The sequence below is a fragment of the Ambystoma mexicanum genome, chromosome 3p (assembly GCF_040938575.1).
Source record: "Ambystoma mexicanum isolate Mex_15411 chromosome 3p, UKY_AmexF1_1, whole genome shotgun sequence".
Taxonomy (NCBI): Eukaryota; Metazoa; Chordata; class Amphibia; order Caudata; family Ambystomatidae; genus Ambystoma; species Ambystoma mexicanum.
The window spans coordinates 1,263,433,737-1,263,460,337 of record NC_090925.1 but is presented as its reverse complement, the minus strand read 5'-3'; positions in this window follow the sequence as shown (position 1 = coordinate 1,263,460,337).

Below are 26,601 nucleotides of genomic sequence, written 5' to 3'. Positions count from 1 at the left end.
CTGATCCAGTCCTGTCTCTGTGAGGGTTGGGCCCCCAACCCTAGGCTCGTGTGCCCTCCTCCAATCCCTGATTCTGTGAGGCAAGGGGGGGACAAAGTTCTGACTCGACAGAGCTAATTAGAGGGCGACCCTATGATACGTCCCACCACCAGGGAAAAACCGGAGTGGGAAGCGGCTGACGACGTGAGGAATCTAACAAAGCGGGGCACAGCCCATCATCGCAGTGTTACGTTTGGGGCACATGGAAATGTGCCAAAAGCTTGCACCAAATAGGTATATCCCACATCGTACCAATCCAGGAACATCACAGGGGCCCAACATGGCAACCTCAGAGACGGACACTGCCGCGACTAAGGCAGATGTAGCAGCCATACTTGAAGAGATGAAAATCATGGGGGCAGACATAGGAGGGAAAGTCGACAAGACCACACAGAGAATTGACAAAATGGAGGAAAGACTTGAAGGGGTCGAACACAATCAGACCTCACTGTCTAATCTGGAAACACAAATGGACCAGAGGATTACAGAGATAGAAGCTTGTGAAGAAGAACTCTGTCTTAAAAAGGACGATTTAGAGAACCGTGAACGACGGAACAACCTGCGAATCTTCAGAGTCCCGGAGAGGGAGAGAGAATCTGAACACAACTTGAAAAATACCCTCCACAAAGTCATGAAACGTGTATTCGAGAACGAGTCCATTGATGAACCTAAGATTGACCAAATACATAGGGCGGGGGGGCCGCAGGAGGACTGAAAACTATTCTTGTATGGTTCCACAACTACTCCGATAAGGCCAGAACCCTGGAGAAGGTGAAATGCAGTGGACATGTCTCCATGGATAATGCGAGGGTTACGGTTTTCCAAGACCTATCATCTCTGACCCTCACCCTGAGGCTGAAATGCATGCCACTCACCAAATGGCTAAAAGAAAAAGGAGTCCAATATCGATGGGGATATCCATTTTCCCTCATGTTCGAAATGGATGGGAATAGGATAAAACTGAGAAAGGAAAAGGATATAACCAACTGCATAACTGATCTACTGGGAATCCAGGACAATGAAACGAAGCAAGGGGAAAGAAGAGAAGATGACAGACAGTGGCGCATTCAGGGACCAAAATGGAGTTGCATACCAGGGTCCATGAAGTACAGAAGGATGAACACCTCCCCTGGTGCGGACTCTTGAATAGAGTAGCGCTCCACGCTGCTTCTCCTGTGACCAACTATGGGAGTAACAAACCCAGAAGATGGCATGAGAATATGAAGAGGTCGGTGAAGCATCAGTGAATAGAACAATAGACCTGAGCACAGGTGACTGATCAATCACGGCGCAAATGATTCGCGTCTGACCATCGCGCAGTTTCTACAACATTCTGGGGTCACGCCCCTGGGGCACATGAGAAACGCAGCACACAAACTCATCTATGCAGCGGATCTCGGCGACCTGGGTGATGTATCTCCTGTGGGGACATATCTAGTGTGAGATGATGGGCGGACACAAACACAGTAGTGATATTGAGGAGGGGGGATTGAAGGGGGCTCAATGTTTGTTTGGTTGTTTTGGGATAGGACCGTGATATGTCCAGTCTCCACTGGTGGTCTGGAATCGGCTTGGTGAAGTTAACTGAGCTGGATCGGATGCCGTTGTGGAGTGGAGGATGGGGGAAGGTCAGGGGAAGCGGGATGGACAGGAACACGATTCTCCTAGACTATGAATCGTGGGGTAACAGGTGTCAATTATTGAGGCTCTGGTCACTGGGGCTTATTTCACGAGTTGTGTATATACAGTGGAACAAATGGCAACGCAACTAGCCCCTCCGAAGGGCAAACTTCTTAAGGTGGGCATGCTCAACGTCAAGGGTCTGTACTCGCCTACGAAAAGGTCCCTGGAGTGTAGGGAGTTTAGGAGAGCGGGGCTAAGCGTGCTTTTCCTCCAAGAAACCAAATATTCATGTGGAGAAGAACGCAAGTTTCTACATTAAAAAATAGGCTTAGAACACTGGGGCTCGTGACCCCTTCGGAAAGGCGGGTGTCATGGGTACTAGGTTAGGTGACACTATCCAGTCGATTTCATACCCAGTTCATGATAACTGGAAGAGAAATCGGTCAGGAGCATTGTGGGTAAGAGCATGGAGGGCTAGGTCAGGGTTAATATCCATGTCTCCCACAGGAACCTCCTACACCCATAGGATAACATGAGACTTCGTGTTCCATTAACATGGATCCCTTTTGTGTTATCATACTTGGGGGGACATGCTGCGGATTGGTCTGTACCGTTAGTCAACAGGGATGAACCCTTGCTTCGAAATTCTGCGGGCTTTCAACGCGAATTGGAAAAGCTTTTCGCCCGTAGTACACAAGGGCAGGCCTTGGATGACGAGTTGTTATCTTTGCGACAAGGGAATCCAGATCTTTTAGCTTACGTATCAACCTTTAATCGCCTGGTAGCTGAAACAAACTGGCCCGAGGAAAAATTGACAACCCTTTTTTACCGAGGTCTAAGGGGAGAGCTTAAAGATGTCCTGGCACAAGTAGTTAATCCACCCGATGGGTGCACCGAATACATAGACCTAGCACTTCAACTTGATCACTGTTTGCAGTCCCGGAGGGCCGACCGCTCACGCACCGAGAGCAGGACATTTTACATGCGGCCCAACGAGACATCAGTTCGCCAGTCCACGGAAACACGTCCTGTACCCATGCAACTAGGGGGAGTCCAAGGTCCCCTCTCTAAGGCGGAATGTGATAGAAGGCGACAAGAACAATTATGTTTATACTGTGGTCAATCCGGCCATTTCCTTTGCAACTGCCCGGCCAAACCGCCCCGAAAGACTGTAGGCGCCATGGATGGCGTAAAGTAGACAACCAAAGCGGAAAACTCCAACGCCTGGAAAACTTAGAGGTTGGTTTGTTAAGCGCAACAAAGATTCCCCTGACCTCTCATTTTACCATCCCATTTACCATCGTGGACCAGCGCCGGCCCTCCAGATTACATGCACATGAAGCCTTTGTGGATAGTGGAGCCATAGGGAATTATCTGGACTTAGAGATGGCCGACAAAATCAGTTTGCCAATTTGTTCGAAGGAGACCGTGGACAATGCAACCGCTGTCGACGGAACTCAGCTACTATCAGGACCAGTTACCCGTTGTACCGCCAAGGTCATTATGCTCTGTCAAGACGGGCACAAGGAGGAAATTTCATTCGATCTGATTTCGGCTCCCCAGTTCCAGATGATCCTTGGCATACCTTGGCTCGAGAAACATAACCCACTCATAGATTGGCGTAGTAGATCATTAACCTTCCCCAGGGATTGCAGGCACTGTTACGAGTCAGGTCGGATGCTGGAACGACCTATATCAGCATCTCAGAAAACTCTCCCAGGGTTGGGGATGTTGGGAGTTTTACCTCCTGAATACCAGGAATTTCGAGATGTATTCGCCAAGGAACAAGCCAACGTTCTGCCCCCGCACCGTCCTTATGACTGTCAGATAGACCTGGTACCAGGGGCAAAGGTTCCGTGTAGCCGCATATACGCTTTGACGGAAGGGGAAAACGCTCATCTAAAGGCTTACTTGGACCAATACCTCGCAAATGGTTTTATCCACCCTTCCAAATCCCCTTCGGCGTCTCCCCTCTTCTTCGTCCCTAAGAAGGAGGGAGATCTAAGGATGTGCATTGACTATCGCGTGTTAAACTAGGTCATGGTGAAAAATCGGTACCCATTACCTCTGATACCCGTGTTACTCGACCAAGTGCGCCACGCGCAGGTGTTCACGAAATTGGATCTTCGAGGAGCCTATCACCTGGTGCGTGTTAAGAGGGTGACGAATGGAAGACCGCTTTCCGCACCAGGTACGGCCTATACGAGTACCAAGTAATGCCGTTCGGGTTATGCAACGCGCCGGCTGCATTCCAACACTTCATGAATGATGTCCTACGTGAACTGCTAGACGTATGTGCTGTAGTGTACATAGACGATATCCTCATCTTTTCGGCTACTGTACAAGAGCATGTATCTCATGTAGGGGCAGTTCTTCACAAGCTGCGCAACAACCACCTCAATGGCAAGTTTGAAAAGTTCTCCTTCCATGTCACCGAAGTTGAGTTTTTAGGATCTGTCTTGTCGCCACAAGGCATCCGTATGGACAACAGGAAAGTAGAGGCGATTCTCACTTGGCCATCACCTTCGTCTCTAAATGGAGTGCTGAGCTTCCTGGGTTTTGCGAATTTCTACAAACGCTTTATACCTGGTTTTTCACATTTGGTGCATCCTATTACCACCCTTTTACGCAAGCATCGGAAATTGTAATGGGCCCCTACAGCTGAGGAAGTCTTTTGTGCTCTGAAGAGCAGATTTACATCCGCCTCAGTATTACAGCACCCGCAACCAGATCTCCCTTACATCGTTGAGACTGATGCTTCAAGCGTGGCCATGGGAGCGGTCTAGTCCCAACGGAATCCAGACACTGGTCAGCTTCATCCCGTGGCTTTCTGGTCGAAAAAATTCTCACCAGCAGAACTCAATTATGCGGTTACGGATAAAGAACTGCTTGCGATAAAAGAGGCCCTCAAGGAATGGAGGCATTACTTACTCGGAACCAAATAAACCATTACCATATTAACTGATCATCAAAATCTCCAGTACCTACGTTCAGCTAAAGCACAATCATCTAGACAGCTTTGTTGGGCTCTGTTCCTATCAGAGTATGATTTTGTGATTACCTACCGGCCTGGAGTTCAAAACGGGAAGGCAGACGCTTTATCGCGCATAGGCAAAGGAGAACAAGCTTACAGAATTCCTGATCCAGTGGACATCATCCCAGGAGACAAGATCCTTGGTCTGAGTGGATGTGGAAATGATTCTTCATGGGAAGAAGTCAAGCATAAGGTAAAAAACAGCCTGCCCGTAAAGGAATTACAAACATGGGAAAAAAGGGAGTCAACTTTTCCGTCAAGAATGGTCTACCGTACTATCTAGACCGTCTGTATCTTCCAAAACGTACCCTGCAGGAAGAAATACTTGTAAATTATCACGATTCGCCAATGGAAGGTCACCCTGGAGTGAGTAAGACCACTGAGAAAATTGAGAGATCCTACTGGTGGCCAAACTGGCGCCAAGATATCCACGACTTTGTCAACTCATGCGGAACATGTGCCCAAAACAAGGCCTCAAGGAAAAGACCCGCCGGGTTACTACAACCAATGGCTATGCCACCTACACCTTGGCATACAGTCTCAATGGACTTTATCACGGACTTGCCTCCCAGTTCCGGATTCAACACCATCCTTGTGGTGGTAGATTTATTCACCAAGATGGCCCACTTTATCGCCCTAAAAGGGATTCCGTCAGTTCAGGTCTTGGCTAGGGAATTCCTCTATAACATTGTGAAGTTGCATGGGTTTCCATCCATATTAATCTCCGACAGAGGAAGCCAATTTGTGTCTCGGTTCTGGAAGCATTGCTGTTCTCTGGCCGGAATTGAAATCCGGTTGTCTACCAGTCACCACCCATAAACAAACGGCCAAACAGAGCGTACAAACCAGACCTTAGAGCAGTATCTCCGTTGTCTACTACACCAGACAGAACGCTCCTGGGAACAGATCCTGTGGATGGCCGAATATGCATATAATAATTCGATAAACGCCTCCACATGCATGACACCGTTTTACACTCTCTATGACCGCAACCCTAGAACCTCAGCATATGACCCACCAGAAGCCATCGAAATGCCAGCCATCAAGACTTTACATGAGAGGATTTCACAGGCAAATAAAGATGCAATAGAACACCTTGAGGCAGCTAAGATCACACAGAAAAGGTATGCTGACCGCCACTGACAAGAAGCCCCTAACTACCAAGCCGGGGATCTAGTATGGCTAGCAACAAAGTATATAGCGTTGAAGGGGGCCATGAAATTTCAACCCAAATTCTTAGGCCTGTTCACAATAGAAAGTGTAGTAACTCCTGTCGCCATGAGATTAACTCTACCTCCACAAATGCGCATATATCCCGTGTTTCATGTTTCCTTGTTGAAACCTGTGCAGCCTGGGACTAGAACATTAGTACCCCCAACCTCCCTAGTATTACAAGGGGAGGAACCAGAATATGAGGTCAAACAAATACTAGATTCGAAGATTGTGAGAAAGACCCCGTATTATTTGGTGGACTGGAAGGGATATGGTCCTCAAGACAGGTCATGGGAGCCAAGAGAGAACATTCATGCCCCTCGATTATTACTAAGTTGCATAAGAACAATCCCACTAAGCCTGGTCCGGGAAACACATCCTTGGGAGGGGTCATGGGTACTAGGTTTGGTGGCACTATCCAGTCGATTTCATACCCAGTTCATGATAACTGGAAGAGAAATCGATCAGGAGCATTGTGGGTAAGAGCATGGAGGGTTAGGTCAGAGTTAATATCCATGTTTCCCATAGGAACCTCCTACGCCCATAGGGTAACATAAGACTTCCTGTTCCATTAACATGGATCCCTTTTGTGCCAATCCAGAATTTATGCAACGCTCTAGTGTTTGGGTGAGGCCCTCTATAAATGTCACGGCCAAAGAACAAGACTTGCTTCGTGTGATTTCTGTAGCAGTGAGCACGTGCTTACCTGGTTCCAGTATCCGGAGCTTCTCCCACGGCTTTCTGCAGATCCGATTCCCGGCAGGACAGCATCCTCGCTTCTACGAGCTCTGCAATTGCAAAAGAGAACAACAGAAAGCATTAGCGAACTTCGTTTTTCAACTCACCTGTTCTTCGGCGGTTCCGATCGTCTCTTCAGCTTCATCTTCATCTCGCGGACCTGCAGGTCAACCCCGCTCGTTGGATTCCTCTCCAAAGAGGTATTTTCTTGAAAAACCAGCTAGGAGAAAAAACAATGGAAAGAGAGATTAGACACTAAAGACAACTCGGGGTGCAAACTCCAAAAGACAACTCCACACTTTCTCTTACCAGCGCCTAGTGAAGTAACTGGGTAACCAAGGACACTTGAACATTTTAACTCTCAGATCCACCGCATAAGGGTCCAGTGAAGTAACTGCCCCTGGACATTTTTGGGATTGCCGGAACTTTTCGAACTAAGGAGGCAGCGTCGTCTTCTTTCCCGCAGCATAACCACGACTAGTGAGAACAGCATCACTACTGCACAGCAGCCATTCAGCCCCGCACCATAGCGCCCCTGCAGAGCCAGGATGGAGAGCACACCTTACCAAACTAAGAGGTGAGCCCCTAAACACAATGCTTAAACTTAGTGCATTGGGAAGGGGGTTTTACCAGGGTCTGGCACCATTCTTAACCCTTCCTTTACCTTACCTTACAGGAAGAACCCCAGGAGAGGGAGATACAGTAGGATTCAGGCAAGGGAAGAGCAGAGCAGAGGTCGAGTTTGCAGGTCAGCGTGACAGCGGGTGTGGGGATACTCATTAGGAAAGGACTGAATCCGGAAATCATTAAGGTGTGGGCAGACGTGGAAGGTAGAGTTCTTCTGGTAGTGGCTCTCATGAACAAAATAACCTTCACGTTGGCAACAGTGTATTCTGCCAACTGTGGCCAATTTCGGTTCCTTTTGAGAACACTCCCGAAAATAATACTTGAGGCCTCTGGACATGTAATATTGGGAGGGGGCTTTAACTTCTGGGCGGACACCAACCTAGACAGGCAAGCGAGTAACCCAGGTGCACGCGACTCACTTGACGGTGGCCGCGCGGGGATGATGGAGATGATAGAGATTTATGGGCTACGAGACATATGCCGATTTTCCCACCGGAATGAGACAGGATACACTTTTTATTCGGCACCTCATTGCGCATTCACAAGAATTGACTACCTATATGTTTCTGAGGGGTTGGTAGAGCTCGCGACCGGATCTGAGATTGTGCCAATCTCCTGGTCAGATCATGATATGGTCACAAGGGACTTTAATCTTGCAGGTCTTCCACACAGGGGTTCCAAGTGGCGATGCAATGAAACACTGTGGACGGACCCCGTCTTTCGGTCGGAATTGGACACTGAGATAAAGGAGTACTTCAAGGCAAATAACACAGGAGAGATATCAAGTACAACTGTCTGGGAGGTAGGGAAGGCCACATGGCGTGGGATGCTGATTTGGGAGGGGGCCAGCAAAAACAGGGAAAGGGCTCTTATCTGGACAGTGCCGCATTGGACGCCATGGAAGGGAGGATGGCAAAAATCTCAGAGGCCAGGCAAAAGAGAGAGGAGCTGCAGCTCCTCGAGGAAGGGCACGTAGCCCGCCAACTGCAGCTTCTTACTCAGAAACATTATGAGAAGGGGGATAAGGCGGACGCACTCCTAGCTGCTAGGTTAAGGGGACAGAGCGCTGAGAGGCTCATCACTGCCATAGAGGCGGGAGGTGATGTCCTGAGTGCAGAAACAGGTGGAATTCCAGAGGCATTTGCAACATTTTCCGAGAACTTATATGAATCCGAGGCTGGCCTAGGGGGAACAGAAATAGAAGGGTACTTAGAAGGTGTAGAAATCCCAAAACTCTCCCGTGAGTAGGCGGACACGATAGACACCCTGATCGCGGCTGAAGAAATCGACACAGTGATAAAGCGACTTCCGCTAGGAAAGGCTCCAGGAAATGACGGTTACACAGCAAGCTTTTATAAGACCTTCCTCCCGTCCCTCCTCCCCTTCATGGTGAAATTGTTCAATGATATATTAGAGACAGGTGTAGCCCCAGACTCCTTCTCACAGGCGCTTATTACGGTGATCCCCAAAGAGGGCAGAGACCCCAGACATTGTGCATCATACCGCCCAATATCTTTACTCAACATAGGCGCCAAAATGTACACAAGAATACTTGCAGCTAGATTAGAGATATACATGCCTCGGTTAATACACTCAGACCGGGTTGGGTTTATCCAGGGGAGACAGGGCGCGTACACAATCCGCAAAACATTACACTTGATCCACAAATCAAAGACAATGACGGAGGACCCTGCTCTCCTATCTGTTGATGCAGAGAAAGCGTTTGAAAGGGGCTTCTTAGAGGCAGTGTTGAGTAAAGTCTGATTGGGTGCTAGATTTAGAAGAGGGGTAAAGCCAGTGTATACGTCCCCCAAGGCATCGGTAATGGTAAACTCTAGATGGTTTGACCTGGGAAGAGGAACAAGGCAGGGCTGCCCACAATCCGCAATATTGTTCGCCCTCTCCCTCGAGCCCCTCGCCCAGAAACTCAGAACAGACCTCCAAGTAGAGGGACTTAAGGTGGGCGAGAAGGAATATAAGCTGGCCCTGTACGCAGATGATTTATTACTACACGTAAGGAACCCCATGACATCTATACCGAGAGTGATATACCTGATCGAACAATATGGAGAACTCTCTGGCTTAACAGGTCCAAGTCTATCCTATATCCATTACACAAACCCACCCAGGATGACACCGCTAGATTTTCCGCACTAGGCCTCACGATTGGAGGTACCACTCTACGCTATTTAGGGATAAATATCACACGAAATTTGGGCCCGTTACATGACGCCAACTTTCCCTCTATCCTGTCCTGCTTCCCTGCCGACCTAGCGAAGTGGCAGAAGCTTACGATTTCTTGGCTGGGGCAACTAAACGCAGTAAAAATGGTATGTCCCCCTAGGTTCTTGTACTCATTCCAGATGCTCCCTATCCGGCACCCGAAATTCTTCTTTGAAGAATTGAAAAGAGCTATATTGAGGTTTTTCTGGCAGAGTAAGAAGGCTAGAATAGCTTATGATCTCTTGACTCTCGCCAAAGACCAGGGGTGTGTGAATTTACTGGATATTAAAAGATATTATGAGGCGGTACAGTTTTTTTTATTAAACAATTTTTATTAATTTTAACAACAAATCAAAATCAACCCAAAAAAAACAGACAGTGAACAACGCTTATATTTTTCAAGTCTCCTGTGCTGTTTCTTTGCTGTGTCCACCGCCTCCCCATTGCCACCCTCCACTATCCCGAGCCTACCCCACACCAGCATCTTCTACCACTTCCTGATCATCACAGATTTCAACCTTGGTTTGAAGCGGCTCTTGAGAGGGTGGGTCAACTCTGGAGGGGGGGCAAGTTTCTCACAATTAAGGAATTGGAGGAACCACTGGGGATCGGCCCCCTACCTGTTTAATAAACTATATAAAAACTTTTCCATAAGGAAATATTGCACACCCAGCCCTGTAGGGCCTGCATAGCCTTTCACTTGTGCAGTCCCTCCACCTCCTTTGTTCCTTTTAGACCCTAACCAATGAGGTGGTTGGGCTTAAGCTCCACCCCAGTCAGCCATCTTCAGATTTTGAACCGTGTAGGCTGACAGGTGATGACTGACTGGACAAAAGGGAGCAGCCCCTCCCCAGGGGAGGAGGGCGGGCGCTTGTGAATCTATGAAAGATACCAATGCTGGGGAAATACAGTTACAGGTAAGTAACTAAGACTTCTCCAGCATCAGATCTTTCATAAATTCACATGCTTGAATAGAATACTAAGCAGTTAAAAGTAGAATGAACGTGTCTGATAGCAAGACGTTTGTAAATATATATGCAATCTATAACCCATCCATCTCTGTTACTGTAAATCTACCAATAAAAGTAGAAGAACTCACTTAGAGAAAATGAGCCTGGCACAGTACATGTAACAGTTACACCAGCAATGGGAACGCGGGATAAGGAGAGAGCATTTAAAGAACATTAGGATGCTCCTACTTTAAGCAAATAGGTGCTGAAGAACTGCCTGTCCTACTGCCGTTTCGCTTCTGCTGTCCTCTTCCCAGCAGTAATGCGGGGCGAACGTGTGGAGTGTACTCCATGTGGCAGCACAACATATGTCTTTTAGAGACACCCCTGCTTGGAACGCTGCCGAAGCCGCTCTCGCTCTGGTGGAGTGTGCTGTCGTAATGGACGGTAGTGGGTCGTTTCTTATTTTGGATGAAAAACCTCTTGGGGGACCGGGTAATCTTTTGTCCTTTCCATGTAGAACTTTAGTGTTCTAGCCAAGTCCAGTGAATGCAGTGTTTGCTCAGCTGCACTAGTATGATTGCCGAAGAATGTAAGTAATACAATCTGCTCCAACAGCGTTGCCTCAGACATGACCTTAGGAATGAATCTAGGGTGAGGTTGGAGGATGACTTTCATCTTGAAAGAGGGTAAAGGGTGGTTTGATGGAAAGTGCCTACAGTTCCCCAATGCATCTGGCTGACGTGATGGCCACTACAAAGGCTGCCTTCCAAGAAAGGAACTTCATGTCACATCTGTGGATAGGCTCGTAGGGCACGCTCATCAGCGCTGCATAAACATGTTAGGACTACAGGAAGGGATGACTCTTCTTTCTCTGGGCAAGGTGTACTTCAAACCTTTCAGGAAGGCTTTGACTGCCAGATCTGAGATCAGAGAATCCTGATGAGGCTTTGTGGCATAAGCGGAGATGGCGGAAAGGTGAAACTTAATGGATGAGAGCGCTAATCCACTTTTTCACAACTGTAATAGACAATGTAAGATTTGTTCAACTGATGCAGAGAGTGGATCTGTATTCGTACCTGCGCAGTATAAGTATATGGCCCACTCTGAATTCTTTTGCAAAGTTTGGTCCGGGGGGGCAAAGTTATAGGGAGGGTCCCAAAACGTTTGTTTTTTCCCATAGACATAATGGGAAAAAACTTTGCGCATGCCTACAGCCCAAACTGCTAGACGGCTTTACACCAAATATTTGCGGCAGGAGCGGGGGCTTGGTCCCAAAAGCGTGCTTTTGCAAATCTGGTGTAAATCCGTCCAGTAGTTTTTTTTAAAATGACCAAAATGTAAGGCAAAAAATTAGTGATATCTCTGTTCGCTCCGCGGACGGACTTCCCGGTTCGCTCCACGGACAGTGCCCCGATTGCCCAAGCGGCTTGCGTGATGTCCGCGGACATGCGACGTGTTCGCTGATTGGACGGCGTATTGCGTGAAGCGCGTCAGATTTTCTGTGGCACCCGCCATCTTGCATTCGCGGACGACCGCGGATAGCGCGGTGAAACTTGGATTAAAAATTGTATTTAGTGGAGTGTGTTGGTGTGTAAGAGTGTGTTGGTGTGTAAGAGTGTTTGGGGAGGGTGGGGGAGTATGAGATAGGTTCAATGTTCTGTTTTTTTATGTGCTAGACACTTTTGTTGTGTTCGATTTTTGTGTTCGATTTTTCTGCGGACAACACGGCTGTCCTGAAATGTTCGTAAATAAAAAGAATGGATTCGGTGTCAAGTTGAAAGTGTTCTAAGAAGACTCGTGGGGTCCTGGAATGTTCGCAGGGGGTGTCCTGAAGACGTTGTCTGTATTGTTCGTTGTCAAGCTGAAAGTGTTCTAAGAACACTTGCGGTGTCCTGAAATGTTCGGAAATAACCAAATGGGGGTGTTCTGAGGACGTTCTCCGTATTGTGTGCCTGCTTAGCTGTATCCAATGAGGGAATGGCACAGAGAATGAAGTGGAAATGGTAGAAGGGCTGTCTAAGAGTTATGCGGTCTGCGGACAGGGCATGCTACATCCGGGGTTTTCCAGCAAATCCAGCATGGAAAGAAGACTGTAGGGATCAGCCAATCAGATGTTGAGGTTGTGGATTTGTGTTCAAAGAGACTGTGTGTAGTGAAGATAGCAGAAGTGGAGAAAGTCAGGGTGTTGGTGCTCGGAGATATGTTTGTGCATGGTTTACAACAGTATGCTCAATGCAGGCATGTTGCAAAGAATTTTGATGTTAAAGGAGTGGAGGTGGTGTGGAGCACTGTGCCTGATTGCAATGTACAGGGAATTGTACAAGTTTGCAAAGATATGGGCAGGATGAACAGTCCCCATGTGGTAGTTTTGCACTATGGTGCTTTCCATTTGGGCTATGTCAGTGCCCCTACTTTGTTGGCAGATTTGGAACACTTGGTTCAAGCAGTAATGAACATCATTCCAAATGCCAAAGTATTTTTTTTCTGGATTAGTACCTAGGTCAATATGGGACAATAGTTCCATTTTTTGTCCTCAGCAAAACAATGCTAGGTGTGTAATCAACCGAGGCATGTGTGCCTTCATGCTTAGAGCTGGTATGTTCTTCTGTAATAATGAGAATATTGATTCCAGTAAAGCTGTTTATTTTAAAGAAGATGGCATTTCCTTATCTTTTATGGGAAATGCCATTCTGTTTTGGAATGTAAGGGTTGCTTTGGAGAAGGTTATGTGAATATTTTAGGAGTAAAGTAAGAAAGAAAAAGAAAAAAATACAAAATAACAGGCATCTGCAAAAAAAAAAAAACGGCTCTTTTCAGAGCCAACCTCAAATTTACATTCACCACGCTCAGATTTTCGATATGTCCGCGGACATGGCGGTAGTCCGCGGACATCGAAATCACTAGCTAGGGCTTCAGTATGTTCTATGTTACATGTATATAAAGTCAGGGATATTATGGTTAAGTTGTGCTACTAAAAACATGAAATTCAGTAAAAAACTTTGTTAAAGGGACGTTATGGTTAAGTTATGTCATCAGTGATGTCATCAATGACATTTGTGATGTCATCTTTGATGTCCTGGGTGTTAGTGTTAGCAGTGCACGGTGGCGCGTGTTTTGGTTGCTTATCTTACCATAACTGCCGAATTTCAGGGGTTTTTCGGTTTTACTTTGAACCATAACGTCCCTTTAACAAAGTTTTTTTACTGAATTTGATAGGTTTTTAGTAGCGCAACTTAACCATAACGTCCCTTTTAGCAAAGTTTTTTCACTGAATATATATATATATATATTACCAAACCGATATATATATACGGTCCATTGTGAAAAGGTCAATTGTGACCCTTTAAAATCGGTCAATTGTTCATTCGAACAATTGTAAACGAACAATTTGGGTACTACCGGTGGACAGCTTGCACTTGTGCTGTGACAGTAGATGTGGATGTGGATGGAGATGGATGGGGGTCTCCTGTGCCAGTTGAAGGAGTGCAGTGTACCATATCTGACGGGCCCATGTCTGGGCTATCATGATCATGGTTGTTTGTTTATTCTGCAATGCACATGAAGTATTAAAGGTGTTGGAGGGAAGCTGTAAAGGAACTTTCCCCTCTAGTGCACCGAGAATGTGTCCCCCAGGTAGTATTTCTCCATGTACCTGGAAGCAAACTGATTAAATTTTCTGTTTTCGAATGTTGCAAATAAGTCTATCTCGGGCTTCCCGAACCTGCGGAACAGCATATCCAGCCCCCTATTGCTCAGTTCCCATTTGTGGGATTGCAGGAATTGCCTGCTGAGCTTGTCCACCTTCCCGGGAAGGTGTTCTGCCCTCATGTGGATTGTGTGCTGCAATGACCAATTGCAGTGTCTTTTCCCCCCCTAGAGACAAGATGCTGGATTTTGTGCCCCCTTGTTTTGTGTAGTGTGTCGACGTGGTGTTGTCTGTCTGCACTGTTACCACCTGCCTGGTGAGTAGTGGCAGGAAAGGTCTCAGTGCCCATTGTATGGCCCTGAGTTCCAGCACATTTATGTACAGGCAGGATTCTGCTTGTGACCACACCCCGCTGGCTTGTAGATTGCCTAAGTGGGTGCATCATCCCAACAGCGAGGTGTCCGTCCTTAAGAGTAGAGTGGATGTGGGTATGCGGAAAGGCATGCCCTGTAGCAGATTAGTGTCCTTGGCCCACCATTTGAAGGCCTTGTCGAATGTCAGTGTGAGGTGCACAATGTCCTCCCATGATCCACTGTGTTGGACCCATTGCTAGTCCTGCTCCTCCTGAAGTGGTCTCATCTTCAGCCTGCAAATGGGCAAGAGGAAGATACAGGAGGACATCATGGCCAGGAGTGATTTGTATTGTTTTACAGTGGAGCTTGTTTTCCTTTGTAACCATGCGATGAGACTTTGCATTGTTGTCACCTTGTCTGGAGATGGCCAAACCCTTGGGACTCGAGTATCCAGATCTGCCCCTAGGAAGATGGATGTTTGTGCTGGTATGGGAGAGGACTGGTCTTCGTTGATCGAGAAGCCTAGATTTCCAGGTAGAGCTGCTGTCTGCTCCACTGCATCGGACACTGCTCTCAGGCAAACGCATTTATGAGCCAGTCATCGAGGTATGAAAAAACGTGCACACCCGATCATCTGAGATAGGCGGCAACTGAAGCAAGGCATATTGTGAAGACGCTCAATGCACATTGAATTGGAAGTGTTGTTCGTCGACAGAGAACCAGATGAACTCCCTTTCGGAGGGATGGATGGGAACATGAAAGCAGGCGTCTTGTAGATGTAATGTGGCCAGGAAATCACCCTTGTTGAGCCCTGGGTGGACCAGCTGGAGAGATGTCATTTTGAATTTGAGGCAACAAACGAATTTGTTGAGGGCCCTTGGATCCAGTATCGGGCACTGCTGCCCATTATTTTTCCTTATCAGGAAGAAGTGTGAGTAAAAACCCTTCCCTTTTTGTTGAAGCAGGACACGCTGTATCACCGCCTTTTGCATTAGCTGGTCCACCTCTGCCCACAGTTGTTTCAGCAGGTGTGTGTTCCTCGTTCGAGTGGTCGCGACAGAGGTCGCTGCATGAAGTCTATCGCGTGGACCCTTTTTACCCCCTGTAGTACCCATTTGTCTGAAGTAATGGTGTCCCATTGCCTCAGGTGTTGGGTTATTCATCCTCCCACCGAGGTGCAATACGTGTGGTGCATTGTCCCGGAGTCAATTTTTTTTGGCCTGGCCTCTGCCCTAGCCAGATCCCCTCTTTCGTTCTGATATCTTGTGGAGCTCTGTTGATATCTGCCTCCAGTTTGGTATGAGCCTGATGATGGGGCCTACCCCTGAAAAAACCTGCTGCAGGATCTGTATTTGGAGCTGGAGCCTCGACAAGAGCAAAAAGTGCGGTGCCCTTTTCTTTGTCTCTAAGGGAACTGATGGCCCTAGCGGTTCTATGTCTGACTTGATGCCTTTCAAGTGGTCGTCGATTTCCTTCCCAAATAGTTCCTGACCGTCAAATGGCATGTCTAAAATTTGAGCTTGTACCTCCGGTCTAACACTGTAAGACTGTGCCGTGTGCCATTTGTCTAAAGCCGCAATGGGCTGCCTCCACTGAGGTGTCTACCATGTGGTCTGAGATAGCTTCACCATCTGTGACTATGGCCTTAGCCTCTCCTGGAATTCGTCTGGCAGGTGTTTCACTAGGCACGAAATGCAGAGCCAAAGTTCTCTGTCCAACCTGGCTATCATCGCCATGATGTTACTAGCCCTTACAGCCAACGAAGATGCTGCCGAGACCTTTCTACCCATTGCCTCTAGTTTGTCTCCCTCCTTATCAGGTGGAGCTATGACAGGAGAGTCTGGGTTTTGCAGCCTTTTTCTCACTGCCACTGTGACCACGGAATCGGGCTTAGGGTGACCTCTTAGGCACTATGGTTCTGAATCAGGAGCCTTATATTTTTTCTCTGGCCTTGCCACCAGTGCTTCCCAAAGTGAATCTAATATAGGGATTGTGGTTACTGTCCGGCATCTCTTGTCCCTATGCCCATGGAGGACTGATGCCTTTTATTCTGAAGTGACTTCAATCTTGAAAATCTCACCCTGGAGAGTCGCGCTTCTTCTGCTTTGCGATGACGACTGATTCCCAAAAGTCTGTGTCTGTGTCGGGTGTATCTTGTGTCAATTCACCCTCCTCTGGTTCTTCGCCATGTGTGACCATATCCAAAAATTCCCTGAAAGGATCATCCGGTTCCCTCGGGTCTTCCGTGTGATCGCCAGGCCATTCAGAGGCTGTGATGCTACAAGGCGCTCTGGGTTCTCTGGTCCTTTGAGGTGAGGACCGTGGTGGAGAGGGAGAATGTCTCCTTCCCTGAGGTCTGGATGACTGTACTGCGATCGCAGCCTCTGGTGATTGCTGACAGACGATGATCACCGTCTAGGTGGTGAATGGTGTGGGATGTCGGCCCTGGGGGATCTGCTTCTAGCGTGGCCTGCCGGAGACCTGATTCGCTCGGGTCTGTCTTCATCTTGACCTTGTTGGGTAGCAAGCAACCTTGCGCTTTGTCTCCTCTAAAACTCCTCCATTATTCTGTGCATAGACTGCATCAGAGCCAGGTCGAAGGTATCACTCGTGTCCTCCATGAATGGTTGCCAGTGTACACTATGCACCTTAGGCTGCACTGGTTGCGGCTCCTGCCTTTCTGAAACCTCCTCCTGTAGGATGATGTATGGCAATTCTGCCATTTCTGTTACAGTGGACAGCTGTGCTGTTCCTTCTAACTCCCTTAGCTGGGGAGTCTGCGATTCCAGTGTAACTAGTGCATCCTTTGGCTGCATTACTTGCACAGGAGACTCCTCAGCGATGTCCGCTGATGGGGACGATGGAGTGCCAGTTGACGGGCCTTTTTCCTGTTGTTTTTGGTTGTCCGTTGACGAGGTCCCCATCAATGATGATGTCCTTGTGGATGAATGCTTTGTGGAGTGCTTCATCGATTACTCCTTTGACAATGTTTTCGTCGACGAGGTAATGGATTTCTTGGTCTACGACAAATTGTCCTTCGACAGTCCAGGCATTTTAGACAGCGCGAGGACAAACGTAGACGGTGAAGAGTGTCTAGGCCTGGACGATGCCCCCGTGGACAACCGCTCTGCCGACAAGGAAGATTTAAAATATTTACCTTTCTCATGGAGATCTTCCTTTTGCAGGGCCTTGGAAGCTTTTTCTGACCCCATAGTGGATTTCCTACTCCTCTTTGCCTTAGGGGGTGGAGAATCCACCCTGTCCACTGATGAAGCTCTCCTCTTTGGAGCTTGCTTCTCAGTCTGCCTGGTGGAAGTTGAAGGTGCAGTCTTTGAGGATTCTTCATTAGAAGGCATTTTCCTACTTCCTCGGTGTATCAGGAACCTTCTATGTCTGTCTTTTTGGAGAAGGTCTAACAAAGTTTGCAGGACTGAATTTCATGAGGGTAGAGGCAATAAATACAATATTTGTTAGGGTCTCTAATAAATAGTATCCTCTTGACACATTTGCTGCAGTCCCTGAAGGGAGGTTTTCTCCTTGGCAGCCTGCATTTCTGACGTTGCCATGAGGTGACAGCCAGGAAGACCAACACTCAACGGTTTGGAGGAAAAGAAGAGTGACCTGAGCCCAGTGAAGGCACAGTCCCAATAAAGGGAAAAAACTACCCTAGATAGAGTAAAATATGATTTTAGATGGTAAAAGTGACTAAAGCTCAGAGAGCTTGAGAGGATTCCCCTGTTCAGTAAGACCCCAGTGAAAAATCTGAAGATGGCTGACTGGGGTGGAGCTTAGGCCCTGCCACCTCATTGGTTAGGGTCTAAAAGACCCAAAGGAGGTGTAGGGACTGCACACGTGAGAGACTACACAGGCCCTATAGGTCTGGGTGTGTAGCATTTCCTTAAGCAAAAATTTTAATATAGTTTATAATTATTAGAATATTCAAGCATGTGAATCTATGAAAGATCCAATGCTGGAGAAGGAAGGATTACTGGAGGAGTGACAAGCATTATAGATGAGAGTAGAGGAGGTTGGCCAAGAGACCTTTTAGGAGAAGAGTGAAGGACCAAACAGTCTTTCATTTCGGACTCTGTAAAGCGTGTGAACATGATATAAGAATGCTGGTATGCCCTACACTTGTTACTGTGGTTGGGGATGACAATATGGAGGTTTTTGAAATCCTAGACCTCTGATCGCCTAGTTGATTGGAAAGGTTGAGGGTCCAAGGATCGTGCATGGGGGCCAGAATCGAATGTCCATGCCCTGGCCTTGGTTGCACGCTTTCATCTGAGGCATCCTGATCAGCCATGTGGTGCCCTGTCCTTGGGATGATACTGTCAGAGATTGTGTGCTACATTGCTCTTATCCTTTGGGCCACGTGGTCTAGCAGCTGTGGTGGTGTCTTCATGGCTGCAACTCTGTGGGAATACAATTCCCAGCATCCCCTGTAGACATTGCATGTCGGATACAGAGTGCAAAACACATGACATCATGACAGTGGTATGGTATGGTAATGTTTATTTGTAAAGCGCCTATACACAAGGCAAGTGTTTCAAAGCGGTCAATGAGGGAGGTAACAAGGGGAAAAAACAACAGTCATTCAGAGCCCTTGAATTTCTGAATGATACAAGTCTGCACAGGTAGAGATAAGTGCATATAATACAATTAACAGTGTAGAGAATAACAAATAGGTCTGACAACGATTCTGCAGTTTTTCCAAGTGCATTGAGGCACCACCATGCAAGGAGGGAAGACAGGGAAGATAGATAGACGATCTTCAAGGCATGGTACGTTCAGATTATGCAAGTGCACAGACGGTACAGGAGAGGGGAGGGGGACAAGTGCAGGGAGGGGGGTCCAAGTGTGCCCAGTCAGTCAGAAACTGGGTTAAGTGCTGAAAAATCCCACTCTCATGGGTCATTGGCCAAGTGCAGTAGCGATGAGGCAAGTGCAGGCCTGGAGGCAGTGTGAGAGGACTGGCGAGGGTGCCAGGGACCTGTGAGACTTTCAAGTATACCACGTGTCCAGTCAGCAAACTGTGTGGAAAAGGAGGGATAGAGCATAGAGAGAGAGAGGTTAGCAGGGTAGAGGGAGAAAGAAGGAGTAGGAGAAGATGAATGTCTTAAGGAGGCTATTCCATAGGGAGGCCCCTGCTGAGGATAACGATCTCCCTCCAAATCTCTGCTTGGAGAACCGGCTCAGACGCAGAAGGTTGGAGGTAGATGAGTGGAGGGCTCGGGAAGCTCAGAGTCATACCAAGAGTTGCACTTTTTGGAAGGCTTCAGTCGGACCCTTACCACAGGGGCAAGAGTATGAAGGGTGTTAGAGATAGAGAGATTGAAGTTAGCGAGGGCTGTGTCAGGGTGGGAGTCAGCTGCAGGAGAGGGAGGCGGAGAGTAGGTGGAGGTAAAGGCAGCCGCTGTTACTCTTTTCATGGGTCTGATGACTTTGAATACGAGTGGCCGCGCCGGTTGTGCCGATGCAAGAGGAGAGCTTCAAGTGAGAAGAGAGAAGAGAGTGGTCCGTCCAAGAGAGAGAGGTAGTCAGAGGTATAGAGAGAGGGATGTCGGAAGAGATGAGAACATCCAAAGTGTGGCCCACTGTGTGCGTGGAGCCAGAGGGTAAGATGGAGAGGGAGAGAGAATCGCATAGGTTGCGGAAAGGTCCTGAGGAGTCAGGAGAGTCCAGATGGCTGTTGAGGTCGCCCAGTAGGAGGAGTTGAGAGGAGGAGAGTAGAGAGGATGCCATGTCAGCCCATTCCGAGATGAAGAGAGTGGACTGTCATGGTGGCCAATAGAAGGTGGCCATAAGGAGAGAAGATTTAGGAGAGAGTGAGAGCCTGCAAACCAGGCACTTGAAGGAGGAGTAGGCCTGAGTGGGGATGATGGACACAGGTATCCATTCTGGGAAGATCAACGCACTACCCCTCCTGACCCCTTGGGCCCGGGCAAAGAGAGGATCTTGTATCCTTCATGGAGGAGTGTGTCAAAGCTTGTGACAGAGCTGTCCTTGAACCATGTCTCAGTGATGGCAAGCACATCTAGATCCATGTGTTCAAGGAGGTTGCAGATGTCAGATGAGTGTTTGACAGCAGAGCGAGAGTTAAGCGTGGCAATATGGAGCAGGTTGCCATTTTTGAAGGTCTTCTGCGGCGGAGCGCAGGGGACGGTGGTCCCCCCTGCCCCGAGTGTGGCAAGAGAGCCAGAGGGGTAGTGGAAGATGGCGGAGGAGCTGAGGCCAACAAGGGAGCCAGGACAGTGAGGTAAGGCAAGGGCGCCTGTGCAGAAAAAAAGGAAAGCGCAGCAGGCAAGGGAGCCTGTGCAGAGGATAAGGAAGGCACAGTAGGTAGGGGAGCCTGTGCAGAGGAGGAGGAGGAAGGCATAGCAGGCAAGGGAGCCTGTGCAGAGGATGAGGAAGGCACAGCACGCAAGGGAGCCTGTCCAGGGGGAAAGGTAAGGTGTGAGAGTCGAGGTAGGAGCCTGTCAAATAGAAGAAGGTTGGGTTGAGGACCCTGAACCATGATGGTTCCATTCCGATAGACATTAATAATGACCCTGGAAACAGCAAGGAGGTCAAGCAGGACCTCCCAGTGGGTGCCACCATTAATAGGAGAAAAGGCGATAGGAGAGAGAAAGGCTACCATGTACCGGGTCCATAGGTCGGGTGAGGTAACGACAAAGAGGATGTCTGCGAGCGTCTCTTTGGCGGAAGCCGTGACATGGGTGTCTGCAATAGGAAGGCCTGGGTTGGAGCCCAGTATGTCCTTCTTAAGTTTCTTCCGGCCAGATTTAGTGATAGGAGAGGGATAGGAAATAGAGAAGCAGTTAGAGAAGATAGGAGAGATAGATAGTGACATAGCTAGCTGCAATGGTGAGGAGGACACTTACCAGGCTGATGTACTGAGGCACATGGAGGGGTGGAGGGGCGTGTAGGTCAAAACACAGGGGGTGGGGGACAGAAGGTATGAGGGGGGGCACTGAGGACAAGGTCGAACGTGCAGGACGTTAATGCAGGATGTACTCAACAGCAAATGCCGTACGTCAAAAAGGTAGTAACAGTTGTGTACCCAGCTAAAACGATTTTTAAGCAAACAGGCACCTTCAATGCACGAAGGAGGCACAGCTAAAAACAATTTTCAAGCAAACAGGCACTTTGAATGCAAGAAGGAGGCACAGCTAAAAAAAGAAGGGCCTTTGGATGGAGGCCGGCGTACACCTGCTGGCTTCCTGATTGGATGATTTAGGGGCAAACTGGCCAATAACTGCAGCCTCATGCTGCAACACAAGTAGGGCTGAGTTGCTGTTTTTACAGGGCCACCATCTTTGAGGATTCCACAATGCAATGAAAGAATAGCCCAGATCGAGTGAAAAGTTAAAAACAGCAGCATGCTCACAACATTTTCGAAATAAGTCATTTAAATTTTGATGAAGTCTTGGATCGCTAAAAGTAGTGAAATATAATCCACCCTGTCCACTGATGAAGCTCTCCTCTTTGGAGCTTGCTTCTCAGTCTGCCTGGTGGAAGTTGAAGGTGCAGTCTTTGAGGATTCTTCATTAGAAGGCATTTTCCTACTTCCTCGGTGTATCAGGAACCTTCTATGTCTGTCTTTTTGGAGAAGGTCTAACAAAGTTTGCAGGACTGAATTTCATGAGGGTAGAGGCAATAAATACAATATTTGTTAGGGTCTCTAATAAATAGTATCCTCTTGACACATTTGCTGCAGTCCCTGAAGGGAGGTTTTCTCCTTGGCAGCCTGCATTTCTGACGTTGCCATGAGGTGACAGCCAGGAAGACCAACACTCAACGGTTTGGAGGGAAAGAAGAGTGACCTGAGCCCAGTGAAGGCACAGTCCCAATAAAGGGAAAAAACTACCCTAGATAGAGTAAAATATGATTTTAGATGGTAAAAGTGACTAAAGCTCAGAGAGCTTGAGAGGATTCCCCTGTTCAGTAAGACCCCAGTGAAAAATCTGAAGATGGCTGACTGGGGTGGAGCTTAGGCCCTGCCACCTCATTGGTTAGGGTCTAAAAGAACCAAAGGAGGTGTAGGGACTGCACACGTGAGAGACTACACAGGCCCTATAGGTCTGGGTGTGTAGCATTTCCTTAAGCAAAAATTTTAATATAGTTTATAATTATTAGAATATTCAAGCATGTGAATCTATGAAAGATCCAATGCTGGAGAAGGAAGGATTACTGGAGGAGTGACAAGCATTATAGATGAGAGTAGAGGAGGTTGGCCAAGAGACCTTTTAGGAGAAGAGTGAAGGACCAAACAGTCTTTCATTTCGGACTCTGTAAAGCGTGTGAACATGATATAAGAATGCTGGTATGCCCTACACTTGTTACTGTGGTTGGGGATGACAATATGGAGGTTTTTGAAATCTTAGACCTCTGATCGCCTAGTTGATTGGAAAGGTTGAGGGTCCAAGGATCGTGCATGGGGGCCAGAATCGAATGTCCATGCCCTGGCCTTGGTTGCACGCTTTCATCTGAGGCATCCTGATCAGCCATGTGGTGCCCTGTCCTTGGGATGATACTGTCAGAGATTGTGTGCTACATTGCTCTTATCCTTTGGGCCACGTGGTCTAGCAGCTGTGGTGGTGTCTTCATGGCTGCAACTCTGTGGGAATACAATTCCCAGCATCCCCTGTAGACATTGCATGTCGGATACAGAGTGCAAAACACATGACATCATGACAGTGGTATGGTATGGTAATGTTTATTTGTAAAGCGCCTATACACAAGGCAAGTGTTTCAAAGCGGTCAATGAGGGAGGTAACAAGGGGAAAAAACAACAGTCATTCAGAGCCCTTGAATTTCTGAATGATACAAGTCTGCACAGGTAGAGATAAGTGCATATAATACAATTAACAGTGTAGAGAATAACAAATAGGTCTGACAACGATTCTGCAGTTTTTCCAAGTGCATTGAGGCACCACCATGCAAGGAGGGAAGACAGGGAAGATAGATAGACGATCTTCAAGGCATGGTACGTTCAGATTATGCAAGTGCACAGACGGTACAGGAGAGGGGAGGGGGACAAGTGCAGGGAGGGGGGTCCAAGTGTGCCCAGTCAGTCAGAAACTGGGTTAAGTGCTGAAAAATCCCACTCTCATGGGTCATTGGCCAAGTGCAGTAGCGATGAGGCAAGTGCAGGCCTGGAGGCAGTGTGAGAGGACTGGCGAGGGTGCCAGGGACCTGTGAGACTTTCAAGTATACCACGTGTCCAGTCAGCAAACTGTGTGGAAAAGGAGGGATAGAGCATAGAGAGAGAGAGGTTAGCAGGGTAGAGGGAGAAAGAAGGAGTAGGAGAAGATGAATGTCTTAAGGAGGCTATTCCATAGGGAGGCCCCTGCTGAGGATAACGATCTCCCTCCAAATCTCTGCTTGGAGAACCGGCTCAGACGCAGAAGGTTGGAGGTAGATGAGTGGAGGGCTCGGGAAGCTCAGAGTCATACCAAGAGTTGCACTTTTTGGAAGGCTTCAGTCGGACCCTTACCACAGGGGCAAGAGTATGAAGGGTGTTAGAGATAGAGAGATTGAAGTTAGCGAGGGCTGTGTCAGGGTGGGAGTCAGCTGCAGGAGAGGGAGGCGGAGAGTAGGTGGAGGTAAAGGCAGCCGCTGTTACTCTTTTCATGGGTCTGATGACTTTGAATACGAGTGGCCGCGCCGGTTGTGCCGATGCAAGAGGAGAGCTTCAAGTGAGAAGAGAGAAGAGAGTGGTCCGTCCAAGAGAGAGAGGTAGTCAGAGGTATAGAGAGAGGGATGTCGGAAGAGATGAGAGCATCCAAAGTGTGGCCCACTGTGTGCGTGGAGCCAGAGGGTAAGATGGAGAGGGAGAGAGAATCGCATAGGTTGCGGAAAGGTCCTGAGGAGTCAGGAGAGTCCAGATGGCTGTTGAGGTCGCCCAGTAGGAGGAGTTGAGAGGAGGAGAGTAGAGAGGATGCCATGTCAGCCCATTCCGAGATGAAGAGAGTGGACTGTCATGGTGGCCAATAGAAGGTGGCCATAAGGAGAGAATATTTAGGAGAGAGTGAGAGCCTGCAAACCAGGCACTTGAAGGAGGAGTAGGCCTGAGTGGGGATGATGGACACAGGTATCCATTCTGGGAAGATCAACGCACTACCCCACCTGACCCCTTGGGCCCGGGCAAAGAGAGGATCTTGTATCCTTCATGGAGGAGTGTGTCAAAGCTTGTGACAGAGCTGTCCTTGAACCATGTCTCCGTGATGGCAAGCACATCTAGATCCATGTGTTCAAGGAGGTTGCAGATGTCAGATGAGTGTTTGACAGCAGAGCGAGAGTTAAGCGTGGCAATATGGAGCAGGTTGCCATTTTTGAAGGTCTTCTGCGGCGGAGCGCAGGGGACGGTGGTCCCCCCTGCCCCGAGTGTGGCAAGAGAGCCAGAGGGGTAGTGGAAGATGGCGGAGGAGCTGAGGCCAACAAGGGAGCCAGGACAGTGAGGTAAGGCAAGGGCGCCTGTGCAGAAAAAAAGGAAAGCGCAGCAGGCAAGGGAGCCTGTGCAGAGGATAAGGAAGGCACAGTAGGTAGGGGAGCCTGTGCAGAGGAGGAGGAGGAAGGCATAGCAGGCAAGGGAGCCTGTGCAGAGGATGAGGAAGGCACAGCACGCAAGGGAGCCTGTCCAGGGGGAAAGGTAAGGTGTGAGAGTCGAGGTAGGAGCCTGTCAAATAGAAGAAGGTTGGGTTGAGGACCCTGAACCATGATGGTTCCATTCTGATAGACATTAATAATGACCCTGGAAACAGCAAGGAGGTCAAGCAGGACCTCCCAGTGGGTGCCACCATTAATAGGAGAAAAGGCGATAGGAGAGAGAAAGGCTACCATGTACCGGGTCCATAGGTCGGGTGAGGTAACGACAAAGAGGATGTCTGCGAGCGTCTCTTTGGCGGAAGCCGTGACATGGGTGTCTGCAATAGGAAGGCCTGGGTTGGAGCCCAGTATGTCCTTCTTAAGTTTCTTCCGGCCAGATTTAGTGATAGGAGAGGGATAGGAAATAGAGAAGCAGTTAGAGAAGATAGGAGAGATAGATAGTGACATAGCTAGCTGCAATGGTGAGGAGGACACTTACCAGGCTGATGTACTGAGGCACATGGAGGGGTGGAGGGGCGTGTAGGTCAAAACACAGGGGGTGGGGGACAGAAGGTATGAGGGGGGGCACTGAGGACAAGGTCGAACGTGCAGGACGTTAATGCAGGATGTACTCAACAGCAAATGCCGTACGTCAAAAAGGTAGTAACAGTTGTGTACCCAGCAAAAATGATATTCAAGCAAACAGGAACCTTCAATGCGGGAAGGAGGCACAGCTAAAACGATTTTTAAGCAAACAGGCACCTTCAATGCACGAAGGAGGCACAGCTAAAAACAATTTTCAAGCAAACAGGCACTTTGAATGCAAGAAGGAGGCACAGCTAAAAAAAGAAGGGCCTTTGGATGGAGGCCGGCGTACGCCTGCTGGCTTCCTGATTGGATGATTTAGGGGCAAACTGGCCAATAACTGCAGCCTCATGCTGCAACACAAGTAGGGCTGAGTTGCTGTTTTTACAGGGCCACCATCTTTGAGGATTCCACAATGCAATGAAAGAATAGCCCAGATCGAGTGAAAAGTTAAAAACAGCAGCATGCTCACAACATTTTCGAAATAAGTCATTTAAATTTTGATGAAGTCTTGGATCGCTAAAAGTAGTGAAATATAATGCCCCACGAGCTACGGAGCGCGAGCAAGGCCTACCTCCTGCAGTAATAATGGCTGCAGGATCTGGATGCTCGCCGGAGCCTCGTGATGGCGTGGAGGGGGAGGGGGGTCTCTGCAGGCCCACATAAGAAGTTCATCGGCCTATGATGCCGAAGGAGGCAATAAAACCCCACAACCCAGCATGCTCTGGGCTCAATGTATCTCCACAAGCATCCCGAGTTCCCATATTCTGATGTCTAGACCCTTTCCTGCTCCTCTGACCTGCTTTTGTCTGCTATTATGTTTACAATCACCTTGGAGTGCAGCCTTCCCCTTTAATGCTCACTGGTTTTACAATTTTTACTGTTTGACTCTTCTCCGCTTTTTGTCATTTTGTGCTGGCCCTGGGCTCCTTAGGCCTACTGTCTATACTATGCTTTCTGCTTAGTCCAGTTATAACC